Below are 12,826 nucleotides of genomic sequence, written 5' to 3'. Positions count from 1 at the left end.
AGGAGGGAGCCACGGGCATTATCTCTCCCATAACTGCCTAGAATCTGTCTGAGCTTGCCTGGAAATTAAGAGATGTAGGGCCATGGCCATTGAGCCTTGTTCCTTCTTTCTCAGCCCAATTATTTCTGGATTTTAGCTGAAGGGGAACCAAGTGTAGTGTGGCTGTAGCACTGTGTTCATGTGGCTGTGCTGCTTCCAGGACATTCTGGAGCTGGTGCTGTGTCTGTAGGAGCAGGAACATGGTTCTGCATCCCAGTGCATCCATCTGCCACAGGTGAAGGCTGCCTGATGATGTGGGTACTTAAATATGTGTTAGGGTAGGAAAAAAATGCAGGTGGGTGTGAGACACCGCAGCTGATAACAGATGATGCTGGCCCAAGAATGGCTGTGAATAAAGATATTGTGAAAGTTGGGAAATGATTCCTGCCCATCCCACAAACTTCTATGGAAGAGCTGAGAACAGAAACAGAGCTAGTTTAAATAGGGGGCCTGATGTGATGTATAAAATGTATTGCAAAATGATTCTTTATGGAGCAGATACCTAGGCTCCAAGACCTGAAATGTATCCTATGAGAATATAAATTTACTAGGGTAGATAACAGTTGAGTAAGAGGAAGGATACACTGAGAGGTATCTCTTAAAAAGACAACAGTGGAAAAACCCCAGTTTTGAGATAGAGGGGACACAATTGCAAACAAACACAAGGCTGACAGATAAATGCTCCTGCTTCTCACTTGGAAGCTGCCACTATGAAAACGGTTTAAATTCAGTTGTTTTTCCACACCTTACGGAGATGTGCACAGTCTACTCTTTGAAACAAGATTTGGCAAGACTTTGACCTAAAATAAATGACCTCAGAGTGTGTAGGTGTTACAACGATAAAAAAGTATTTTTCATTTTTTTGCCCAATCCCTACTCCGTGCTGGTGCCACCTTCATGAGCAGCTTGCAGACCTGTACATCCTGCTCCTAGAGGTAACACAAAACTCTGTTTCCTTCTGTCAGCTTGGCTGCCTTTACAGACTTCCCTTTTCCCCAAATGTCAAACTATTTCATAAGCCTTTGTATGAATTTCTTGCAGTAACACACTGAAAAGATGATGAGTCAAATATCTAGAAAATGTGTAGCAATCATCAGGTAAGCACTAAGGTGCCTGTTTTCCCAACCACATCTGAAATGTGTGACTTGTACCCCCTTGTTCTTCAGGAATGTTCCCCACCATGTGCCACCAAACTGGTGCCTATCAAGTGATGGGATTAGCTTGTTACTATATCAAATGACATTGTTTTATTCTACCTGCAAAGAATTCTATTAACTTCCATTTTTTTTTCCCTTTTGTTTTGTGTGCTAGTTGCACAGGATTCCCTGGATGCACAGGTTAGTTCTTCCTGCATTTCAGATCCTGGTTATCTTATACAGTTTTCTTTTATGTCCAAGCTGAGCTCACATTTTAGGGCTCTCTCATGTTCCTTGCCCAGGGAGCACCTTGCTGCCCTGTAACTCACACATTGATGGGAGGATGGGGGTGACATATTTGCCCATGATTAGTGATATTTAATTCTCTTCTTTCCAAGGGAGAAGCTGGTCTTAAGAGACTTTTTATCACTCTTTGCAATACTTTTCTCATTGCTACCTGTTGCAGTAAAAACTCCAGGCAAGGCAACTTTCCTCCCCATTGATGGGAATTAAAAGAGGGCACTTACAGCCACATACAGATCTCACTAAACATTCATATTTGGAGCTTTTATAGATTGACCTGCCCTGTGTTAGCACACTTTGTCTCTTCACAAGCTCTCCTAGCCCAAAAGGATTAGGTGGGGTATTAGGAAGTGTCAGATTTGTTATGGTGCCCTCTTAGCCACCAGCTGTTAGCTCCTGACAGTGAGTGAAGCACTTACAAAGTGGCTGAGCTGACGTGAGATGACATTTCCAAGCATGGGGTAGGTTCTGCTCTCATCATGACAAGAAGAGACTGACCATGTCATTTGGCATATCTTGAACTACAGTTTCAAGTATCCCAGACTTGAGATAGGCAGGATCCTGCCTCTTCCTGAAGGCCTCATGTCACTGCAAAACCAGCACAAAAAGTAAGAAGTGAGTGTGAGAGGGAGATTAAAACACTTGTGCTGATAATGAGTCTGAATGCTTTGATTTCAGGGAAATACCTCAGTATCTGCCTGGAAGCGATCACGGATTTTCTAGGATGTCTTCAAGGAGGGAATGGGACCTCACTGTGCTGGCTGGATGTCTGATTGCATCTCTTCGGTGTCTCTTTCCATTGGCACACACATGCACCTTTCTAGTGAAACAGCAGATGTCATTTTTTCCATCCCTTGTTTGGGAAGTGCTTATCCTTTGGTCAATGCTGAGCAATTTGTTTGTTCTTTAGGCTGCTGGTGGTTGAAATTTAATGAAGTCTTCTATGGCAGGTGGGGTTTTTTTTACATTATTTCAGTGTTAGAGATTGCAGCTGGGAAAATTTCCTTTACCTTAAAAAACAAAACTTACTTCCAGGCTTTTGAGATGAAAGCTGAGATGGCAAAATCAGATGGATCACACCAAAGCTTTTATGCATGTACACCCCTTGAATGTAATGGGGTTAAACCTATAAAATATGTGTTTCTGCTTGATTTTTCGAGTTCAGACATGTGTCATTTTTGGACAGTTTAATGTGTTTAGATGAGCAGTGCTATTGCGTATTGCTAGGTCAGACCAGGAGATGGTTTGCAGCCTCTGTAGCAGACTGCACACTCAGAGCTAAGGAAGGGAAGGAGCACTGAGGACACGTTTTGAAGCACTAACAAAAACACTTCCCACAGTACCTGGAAGGGACATTGACACAGGTGGGTGGCTCGATGCTGGCAGCAGACACAAGCTACAACCTGCCATGCTGCTGGAGCTGTGACAACACGGGTTTCGCTGCGGGACGCCGGGGAGGAGGTTCCTGCACTGGAGCCTTCCCGGGGCTGTGAGTCACGCTCTGTGCCCATGAAAAGGATTTGTCAGCTGCCTGGCCCACTGTCCTGGCTCTGATAGTGACTAATGGTGGCTGCCATGGGAAAGCACAGGAACAGGCTAAGCGTGCTACACCTCACCAAAATGTTTTCCCAGCTGTGGCTCTTTGGGGCTCAGAGGCTCCTGGATCCAGAAATGGCCTTTTTGTTACCCAGTATTTTTTTCCCCATTGACTTGTTGACCTAGAAAGCTGCTCAATTCTCATTGTCCTATGACAAGGCATTCCTCATGTGACTCCACTGGGTAATGAGATAGGTGCTGTGTTTTAAAACTCTCTCCTACATCTTCCTTTGGCTTCCTCCCCTCCTCCATCCCAGCAGGGGAAGAGACACTGCCCACCTCATCCTCACTCACCTTTTCCATGCCACTCATGATTTTACACTCATGCCAGCCTTTGGTTAACTCTTTTATGGCTCAAGAGGTTCAGCACATTGAGCCATTCCTTGCAGAAAGCATTTCCTACCTTTGATCACCCTCTCAGAATGGGGAAAGATGGTTAAAGAGTGGCTCAGCTCCATAAATCATGCTGACCATCTGGACAAACATGACTAGCATGCTATCAGCTTGCTAATACTCCAGTGACAGGAAGAGAAGTGGGCCATGCACAGCCTGGGATGCAGGAAGGGCAGAGCTGGGCCCTGGCTCTGCTGCCCTCAGTCTCACCAGGCTCTCACAGAGGGTGCAAACACATGAGCTCATGGCAGTGATGGTATCTCCAGAGCACAGTCCCACACACCTTCCCTCCCCCTCAGCTGAAATCACATCATGGGACATTCCCTGGCAGCATTTGGGATGTGCTGCTCCTGGCCCAGGCTCAGCTCCTGCCTCCACTCGTTGCTCCCCTAAGTGTTGGCTGTCGGTGCCTCTGCCCGGCTGGCAGCACCAGGCTGAGCTCTGTGGCCACTGCCAGGCTCCTGCTGCCACAGAAAGCTGGCACTGCCTGGAGGATCCCTGCCAGCCAGGGAGATGGGCCCAGGAACCTTGGGAAGGCACCGTGCTCCGGGAGTGGCACGTCCCTGCAGTGCCTGGAGTCCGGGGCAGTGTCACTCCACGTGTCCCCGATTTCTGCAGCACTGCCCCTGGCACTGCAGCAGCTTTTCCACTGCCAACCCCTCGTTCAATGTGCAGAAGATATTTCCCATCTGTAGCAATCTGGGCTGTGAGCTTCCCTCGTTCCCATCAGCATGTTTTGTGCAGGGACAGCTGCGTGTAAGTGTTCACTGGGTTTTTGGGTCACCCACGTCATCCGGGAAATCTTAAATGTCTGAGGAAATAGTTATGAGGAAATGTCAGTGATGGAACATCCAGAGAGATGGGAGGGCACAGGACAACACAGAGTGATAGTTGAAGTGCAAAGGCAAAACCAGCTCATTGAGCTGAGCCCCCAAAAGGTTGTGTCAGGACCTGTCAAAGCCCAGATTGTGTCTGGCTCTGCAGTTCTGGGTCAGATCCAGCTCCACTGTAAATGAGATTTTGCCCAATATGTTTTTGTCCTGAGTGCAGACACAGACTCAGGTGATGGATGACCCCTGCCTGCTATGCCTCTGCTCCAGCAGACAGCCCTGTTGGAAGTTCAGGGAGGAGGTTTGGGTGCACCTGAGCCCCTATTTTTCTCAGCAGGATTCAGGTTTGGTGGTGGCATTTTCTTTAATCAGCAAAATTACTTCCCTTGGAACCACAGATTTTTCTATCATGATTTCTCAGGAAAATATTATTTAGCTCATGTAAGACAAGTCTGAGGTTGCATTATGAGATGGATGTGATAGAACACGATGGTAATGAATCACCTCATATCATGTTTTATTGTGATGTGTCAGCTGAGAAAGGCAGAAAGCTATAGGTGTTTCCACCAGCCCAATTATGAAACAACCACTGGTTCATACAGGAATTAGTAAGTTTTTCCTGGGTTAGTTTAGCAGATAGATTTTAGTCTGTCATTTAACAATGTGGTTTTTTAAGCTGCCAACAATGAGCTGCCTCAGAATCTATTTTCCACCCAGAAAAGTCATGGGTCTCTTGCTAGAAAGGGTTATATGTGCTCAGAAGCTCCAGTCATCAGGATGAGACAATGAGAGGGGAGAGGTTTTGAGATGGCCTTTATTTTAGAACTATCTTCTTCTGGCACTGACTCGAAGGGGGTGATGATGCCATCACCTGTTGCTGCTGAGAAGTGAGATTATGGAGGTACCATTTGGAAAGCCAGGAGGTTACAGAACAGGCCCCTGTTCTTCTCAGTTTAACCCAGTGACAGAGGCCTGCACACAGGCACAAGTGCTCAAGGTAGGTTTTGTATTTCTGTCCCTGCTGGCTGTGCTCTTGGTGGTCATTCCCAAGGACAAAGGACATTCCTCCAGGATGCTGCAGAAGTCTGAGTATGAAATCGTGTCTGTGGGATGTGGATGATGTAAGTGGTGCGAACCAATGGGTCTTGGTCCCTCTCCACCAAGGTCTCACCACCTGAGACCTTCAGCCAGGTGCTTTGCTGGCAGCTGAAATGCCCATGGATCTGCCAAGGCTGCACAAGCAAACAGCCTCTCAGCTGGGCAGCCTGCAAGTATCTGGTCAGAGTGGAAAAGCATTTTTTTTGGTAGAAGCTTAGGCAAATATTGAGAATAAGGATGTGTATGCTCAGCTTTTCTTGTGCTGTTTGTTTTGACTGCTAGTGGACTCAGTGCAGGGCCCCTGTAGTTTCCAGCCCCTCATGCAGGGGACAGATCTGGGGTAAGCACAAGTGTCTTCTCTCCACAGCCCTGTGGCTTCTCCTGACCACAGCCCTTCTGCAGTCCCCTCCCTTCAGCCCTGTGTCTTTTAGCAGCAGAAAAAGTCAATTCAGTGAAACGCTCTGGGGCTTTTGCTGTGTCAATAAGCAGAGGTCAGGGCAGGACCTTTCCCTTCATTTCTGTACAATGGTTGGAACTGCTCTTCTCTAAGTGTTGGTCTCACACCATTAACCCCTTACAGCCCTGGTTTGAGGAGAAGGTTTCCTAGTGCGTCATAACTGCTTCAGAGGAGGCATCCAGAGAGGGAAGCTGAATAATGGAAATGTTAACAGACCTTTCATTACACACCTGATACATCATTACTTAATTTTTGTCTCCTGTTTTTATAGGGTTTTTTCCCCCAATCAATAGCATTCATCCTACTCAGTGAACGGTCTTGATACTGTTTTTATGGCATGAAAATTCCTGTTGCTTTGACTGGCTCCTATTACCAGGTGACACTTCTTGGCAGAAAATAATGAATCTTCCTATTATTTGGAAAATAAATGTGATTTATGGGAGCAGCAATTGATAGTGGTCTGTGCTTTGCCATCAGTGTGCTTGCTTTCCTGAAATAAGGCTTTTACCTTTGGAGCGTGAAGGCTGTTTGTCTAGTGCTGCAGAGCAATTGTAGATATGTATTTTTAACCTCAGATTTCATGAAAAAATGTTAAAAAATATGTTAAGGAAAACATCTGTTACCATTTTAAGGGTTTGGTGCCTATGCAGGAAGCAGTTGTGTAGGTGTGGAGCTGAACGGGCTGGCAGGGAAGGAGGTGTTTTGGATACTGGAGATGGTGGAAGGAGGAGGGGAAAGGGCAAAGCTGACCTGAGACCTGCTGTCACTTCCCTTCACTCATGGTAGAGATGATGGTCAGCACTGAGGATTCATTATTAAAACCCCACAATACTAATAACAAAAAATGGACCAATGTAACTGCAGGGAAGGAGAACCTCTTCCCCTAAGAGCTGTGCAAGACATTACCCAGAAATGTCTGGGGACATCCGTGAGGCAGTTTCTGTTTTTTCTTTTATTCTTGCTCTTTTTCAGCTATCTTTGCTCCAGCTGGTTGGCCTTGGCTGTCCTGGGCCAGCTCTCCCCCAGCCAGAACAGAATTGGGTTCTCTCCTCACTAATGCTGAAAATGTCTTGTGCTTCTTGAAGGACAAATAAATTAAGGTTTTGCCTATTTGGGAACACTTTTTTTACCTTTCACGGAGCAAATGAACTAAGAAATCTCCTGTATCTCTTTGGATTTTTTAAAATTAGAAATAGCCATGGTGTGGTGGGTTGATCCTGGCTGGATGCGAGGCACGCACCAAAGCCACTCTGTCCATTCCCTCTGCAATTGGACAGGAGAGAGAAAATATAATGAAGGGTTCATGAGTTGAGATAAGGACAGGGAAAGATCACACACAGATTAACAGCCAGGCAAAACAGGCTTGACTTGAGGATGTTATTTTAATTTACCCATCAGAATCAGAGCAGGATAATGAGAAGTAAAATGAATCTTAAAAACACCTGACCCCCTCCCCCTCTTTATGTCCTCTCCTCCCCCACTCCTTCTTCCTGGGCTGTCTCTTCCCCTGCCAGCTCTCAGGATTTGGGGAGTGGGGTTACAGTCCCTTCATCCACATTGTTCCTGCTGCTGCCCAGGGAGAGAGGTCCTTCCCCTGCTCCAGTGTGGGCTCTCTCCCAAGGGAGGCAATTTTCCATGAATTGCTCCAGCTCTTGGGTCACTCGTCCATGGGGCCAGTCCTTCAGGCACAGCCTGAAATGACTGCACAGAAGCTTGGTAAGTTCAAAAGAGAAAAAGAGCCAATTTTATTTCTGACCTCACAATATATAGAGTTCCAAAAGTGACAGTGGATTGGAGGACGAAATTGCCACCTCTCCAACCACACTGGTCAAACCAACAGTCTAACAATTCTCTCCTTCCACAAAGAAGAATGCAAAATAATCATTATTTACATGAACAATGTGTGGGAACTCCAGCAGAAATATGTAAACATCAGAAGGCATAGAAAACTTTTACAAGAACCTTAAAACGTTCAAAAGAACTATACAAAAAAACGTTACACTTTTAAAAATCAGGGCAACAGCAGCCTGCATCAGTGAGGGTACCCCACAAGGGCCCAATAACTCTTTTTTCTCTTCTCAAATATGTTATCCCAGAGGCATTCCTACGATTCCTAATTGGCCCAGCCTTGGCCAGCAGCACATCCATCCTGGAAGCATCTGGCATTGGCTCTGCTGGACACAGGGGAAGCTTCCAGAAGCTTCTTACAGAAGCCCTCCCTGTAGGGTGGGAATTTTCATCTTCTAGGAATCAACAAATCAAGAAGTCAACAAGCTCTGTCCTACAATGCACTGCATCAGGGGCCACATTATTTTTTTGCAAAATTATTGGTAAAAAATCACACATCCAAAAAGGTTCACCTGCACATTTGTACAGGAAAGGCTGAACACTGAACATACACCTATTGCTGCTGCACAAAGGACCAATGACACAGGGACCAAATTATTTCCCTATACAGAACTGAGCTGCTCAGAAAAACAGTTAATCAAGATATTTTCATTAAGGTATTTTGACAAAGATGAATGTTCCTGGAGGAAGCAGGTACATCAGACAGGAAGAGCTGGACCATTAATTTTAAAAAGTCAATTTTCTGTCAGGTAAAGTTGTATTCTGGATCAGTTTTACTGCTCCTTCCTGCCAGCCTGCTTGCTCTGCTTTGGGGCCAATTTCTGCTCATGCTGAAGTGAATACCCTAAAGTTGTTTCTTTCTTCACAGAAATAAATATTCAAACATACACATCCACATGTATATGGACCTTAAACATCTTTTGGGATGTTCTTACCTACTTTTATTAGGCCATGAAGATGGATACTGTCCCAGCAGCTAGGAAGCTGAAGTGAACTGGAATTGACTTTATCAATCTTAAAGCAATGGGATCAGCACTTTTCTGAATATCTTTGGGCAGAGCCTTTACTTTTCAGGCCTCTGAATTTATGTTCAGGCAGTGCCAAACACTGGAGGGATCTAAGCCTGATTTGGGATTCCTCAGTGGAACTCCTTTGTTTTTGGTCAAGAGGATTATATTATAAAAATCTGATCTGCTCCAATACGTGGGACCATATAATTTCACTTAATGATGCCTGCATTTAAGTTATGATCTCATGGCAAGCCCTGAGTCTATTTCATAGAGAAACACCCATCCACAACTGGAATACTTATCTCTTTTAAGCATCATCCCATACAGAAGGTAATTCAGTTTACTCAGTGCCCCAAACAGCAGCTCCATCTACACAACTGGCTGCAGGGTCTTTGCACAGGTAGGAGCATCTCTGGCCAGGACTAAATGCAGGGTTTGTCCTGAGTTAGCTGCAAGGAATGGGTTTTAGTGGGGGAAATGGCATAAATACATCTTCCAGGGTAGCTATAATTACACAGACTTTGATAAACATAATTACACTGTTGTTAAGGGGATTTTGGTGTATTTTATTTCTTCCACTTGCAAGAGCTGGATAAGAGATAGAGAGCTGCCAAAGGGAGTGCACAGTTTTGTTTCCTTATCTGAAATTAGAGCCCCAGGACACAGCTGTATTCTTACACTTTGAAGATTAATTTAAAAGAAATACCATGCTTTTTATATCAGACCCTTGCCTTCTGTCTGGGATTTCTGTCACGTGGATGCATTTCCTGCAGGTGCAGCTTTTCCCACTTTACTGCCCCTTTTTGGAGGGGATGTATTTGTGTGTGTACTTGTGTGCTCACCTGGTGCAGGACTCAGCACTGTGTGTTTTAGCACTTCATTTCTAGTTATAAATACCTTTACTGGAATAATGATATGTGAACCTAAAGAGGTGTTAAACATTAATTATATCAACACAGATTCTGGAATTATTTAAGGCTTCATGCATGTAACATAAAGTATTGTTATATGCATCATTACCCTGAGTCTCACTCTTAAGGGATATTTTTTTTGATCAGAAAACAGAGAAGCCAAGTAACAGAAGTACCATGTTGCAACCTCAGAATCCAGTCATAAGTTGATGACATTATCAGGATGTGCCCTCTATAAAAGATCCGCAAAAAATCATCCTATTTAAATTAAACCTTGTGGAGTGCACAATGCTTTTCTGAATGGAGCTAGCCATTCCTTAATTTAGTCCTGCCAGCTGCTGTGCTATTTGCACTAATATATGCTGATATTCAGTGAGTTAAATCTTGATGCATCCTTCCAAGTGCAGTGGGGAAGAAATCCCATCAAGGCACTTTATCCTAAAGCAGCCTTCACCAACTGCTTTGTATGGCTCCAAACACGGAGCACTTTGCTGTGATGAGTGAACTCCAGCACCCACAGTAAACCCCCAAATCCTGACACCATTTCTGAGCCTACAAGGAGCTTTGCTCCACAAAGTTTAACGTGCTCCAGTCAGGTTCCTGACTTCATAAAGAAAGCTGAGGTTGCTGTGCTCCTGACTGTTGTCAAAAGGAAATCAACACTGAAGCAGCTTTTTGGCATCAGCCAAGTGCTTTCTGCTTTGTCAGCTACTACCTCAGCCTTGTTTTTGATACAGCTGCATTTCCCAGCATATTAGCCTGATTTATCAGCTTTGTAAAAAACCAGTATCTCTTTCTTTTGAGTCTTTCTGATTTTCTGCAATTCCTGAGCATTTGGGCTTGGTGAACTCACTATTCTAGAAGAACCTTTTTTTAATTTTTTTTTTTTTTCTGGAGGAATTTGCCCTTACAGACATGAAAATCAAAGCTGAAAGTGGCTTGTTGTATGATGCACAGCCACATTACAAACAGAACTCTGTCCTTTACAAGGTGGGATTCAGGGTTAAGAGACTGGGACTCAGAGGGTTTTCATGCAGTTCCTGACTCTGCTTCTGATTTCTTGAGCCAATCTTAGAGTGGTTTCCAGTCAGCCTCTCTGTTCCCCCTGTATATCTCTTGCACTTCATTCAGTGCATTTATCTCATTATCTTTTCAGACCAGGAAACCAAAAATGCTGCTTCACAAGGCAAACAGAGAGAAACAATGTGGAATAATGCACAATAAATAGCCTTGTTTCAGCTTATAAATATGAAATTAAACCCTGTAGGGTGTTTCTCCTTAGAGCAACACTGAGAGAGCACATTTCTCCCTGTCCCTGAAATCTAGACACAGCAGAGAGGGAGATGGGTGAGGTCTGCTAAGTGCCCTGCTCCACCCTCTGCCTGTGGCTCTCCTTGTATCCCCTCTCATTCTGAGTAATTGTATTTGCAGTGCAAGTATTTGTACAGCCACAGTCACATCCGAGGGCTTTCCCAGAGATAAGGGGCTCTATTTCACTTCCATCCACAGCTATCTGCATTACAATGAAATTAATTTATCCCTTGTTTGTCAAGAGAAAACAAAACTGAACAGCTGAAATGGTATTTGGAGGAGCAGCACATTCCTGCCCTTTGGCATAATTCAGCCTGTAACTCTTTGTCCAGCTGTTCCTGTGCCATGATGTCCATCCACCACTCTGGGATGTGGCACGGAGCAGCCCTATAGGAAGACACCATCTTGATTTATAGGAAAATTTCAGCACATCCGTTACCAATTAAGTCATTAAACCAAATGGTAGTTTAATAACCAATTAGATATTAATCCTTCAGTTATTTATCTTCTGTATTTGTGACCTGACCCTTCTGTAGGCACACACATTTTGGGGGTAAGGGTTAGTGCAGAGGCAAAGTTCCCAGTTGTCTTCTGGCTCTCCCTCAGCTCTGCCCCAGCACACTGGATGTGGGTCCCACTGGAGTGGAACAGACCATAGGACTTTCCTCTCTGAAGGGTTTAAATACATTTTCCTGCTTATTAGACAAATGTAATGGAATTCTAACTATCCAAGCCAACTAGTGTGGTAACAAGATGCTGTAAAAACTCAAGAATCCAGAGCAAAAGGAGGAATGTTTAAGAAAACCCTTAAAGCAGCTATCTTTAATGGAATTAGATATCTTAGCTAAATAAATAAAAAGCTATTGCTTGTAAAAAACCCCAAAACCTCAGTGATTTCCCTTGAGGTAAAATCAGTAGAGCAAAAGGAGAAAAAACCAGACTAAAAAAAAATCCCTCACCATAAACCCCAAAGGGACTTGTCAGCTCTACAGCAGAAATTGGAGAGACTACTCAAGCAAGAAGAGGATTAGGCTATCTCCTATCAAAGCACCCAGGGACTGGATTTTTACAGCAACTTAAACAGAAAGTGTTAGAGTTTTGGGTTTGGATTTTTTTTTTTAATTATTTACAGCTGTGGCAAAGACTGGAAATAAAAAAATATACACAATATTAGCCCTAAAGTGATGTCTTTCCAGCAGGACCAGTGCCTGTGTCCTCCTTCTAGGTCCACTTTAACCATTTTAAAAATGTGAAACATTTACACCTTTGGGTAAATCTCTGAGGACCCATGTCCCACGCTGCTGAACACGAGAGTGAGCTGGCCTGGCCACGAGAACAGGACACAGCTGGTGACAAAGAGTCCCAGATGCTGCCAGCTGCAGGAGAGCTGGAGGCAGCCACAGATCCTTCCTCCTAATCCTCTCTGCCCTGAGCTCCTGATCCCAGACACATCAGTGTTCAGCTGTTTGAATCTGCTCAGGCTTCCACAGACAGGCATGGCCAGATCAGACCCCTCTCTGCTGGGACAATGCGCTCCGAGCTCGCTGGCTCCCTGCAGGAGCCCCACACTCATCCCCCAGGCACCTCCCTGTCCCACAGACACCATCACTGCTTTTACAAGTAGCAGAAATTGGGCAAATTATCACTGCAGTGTGAAGAAATTATTCCTTATTAAAACTCAGCCCTTTTTCACTAAGCCCTCAAGATGGTGCCTGGGTTCAGGTGTGTCCTGGAGTCCAAGCACTGAGGGGAGGGCAGTGGTTACATTGCTGCTCTGCAGTCCTGCTTGCTCTGGCACAAGTCCCCTCGTTGCTCCTCTCCTTCTTTACAAGGAGCTTCCAGAGACCATCTCTAGGCTCAGCCCAGCTCCAGCCCTCTCTTCTTCATTTCTGCA

This window comes from Lonchura striata, chromosome 1 (assembly GCF_046129695.1).
Source record: "Lonchura striata isolate bLonStr1 chromosome 1, bLonStr1.mat, whole genome shotgun sequence".
Lineage (NCBI taxonomy): Eukaryota > Metazoa > Chordata > Aves > Passeriformes > Estrildidae > Lonchura > Lonchura striata.
Note: the sequence above shows the minus strand (reverse complement) of the source record.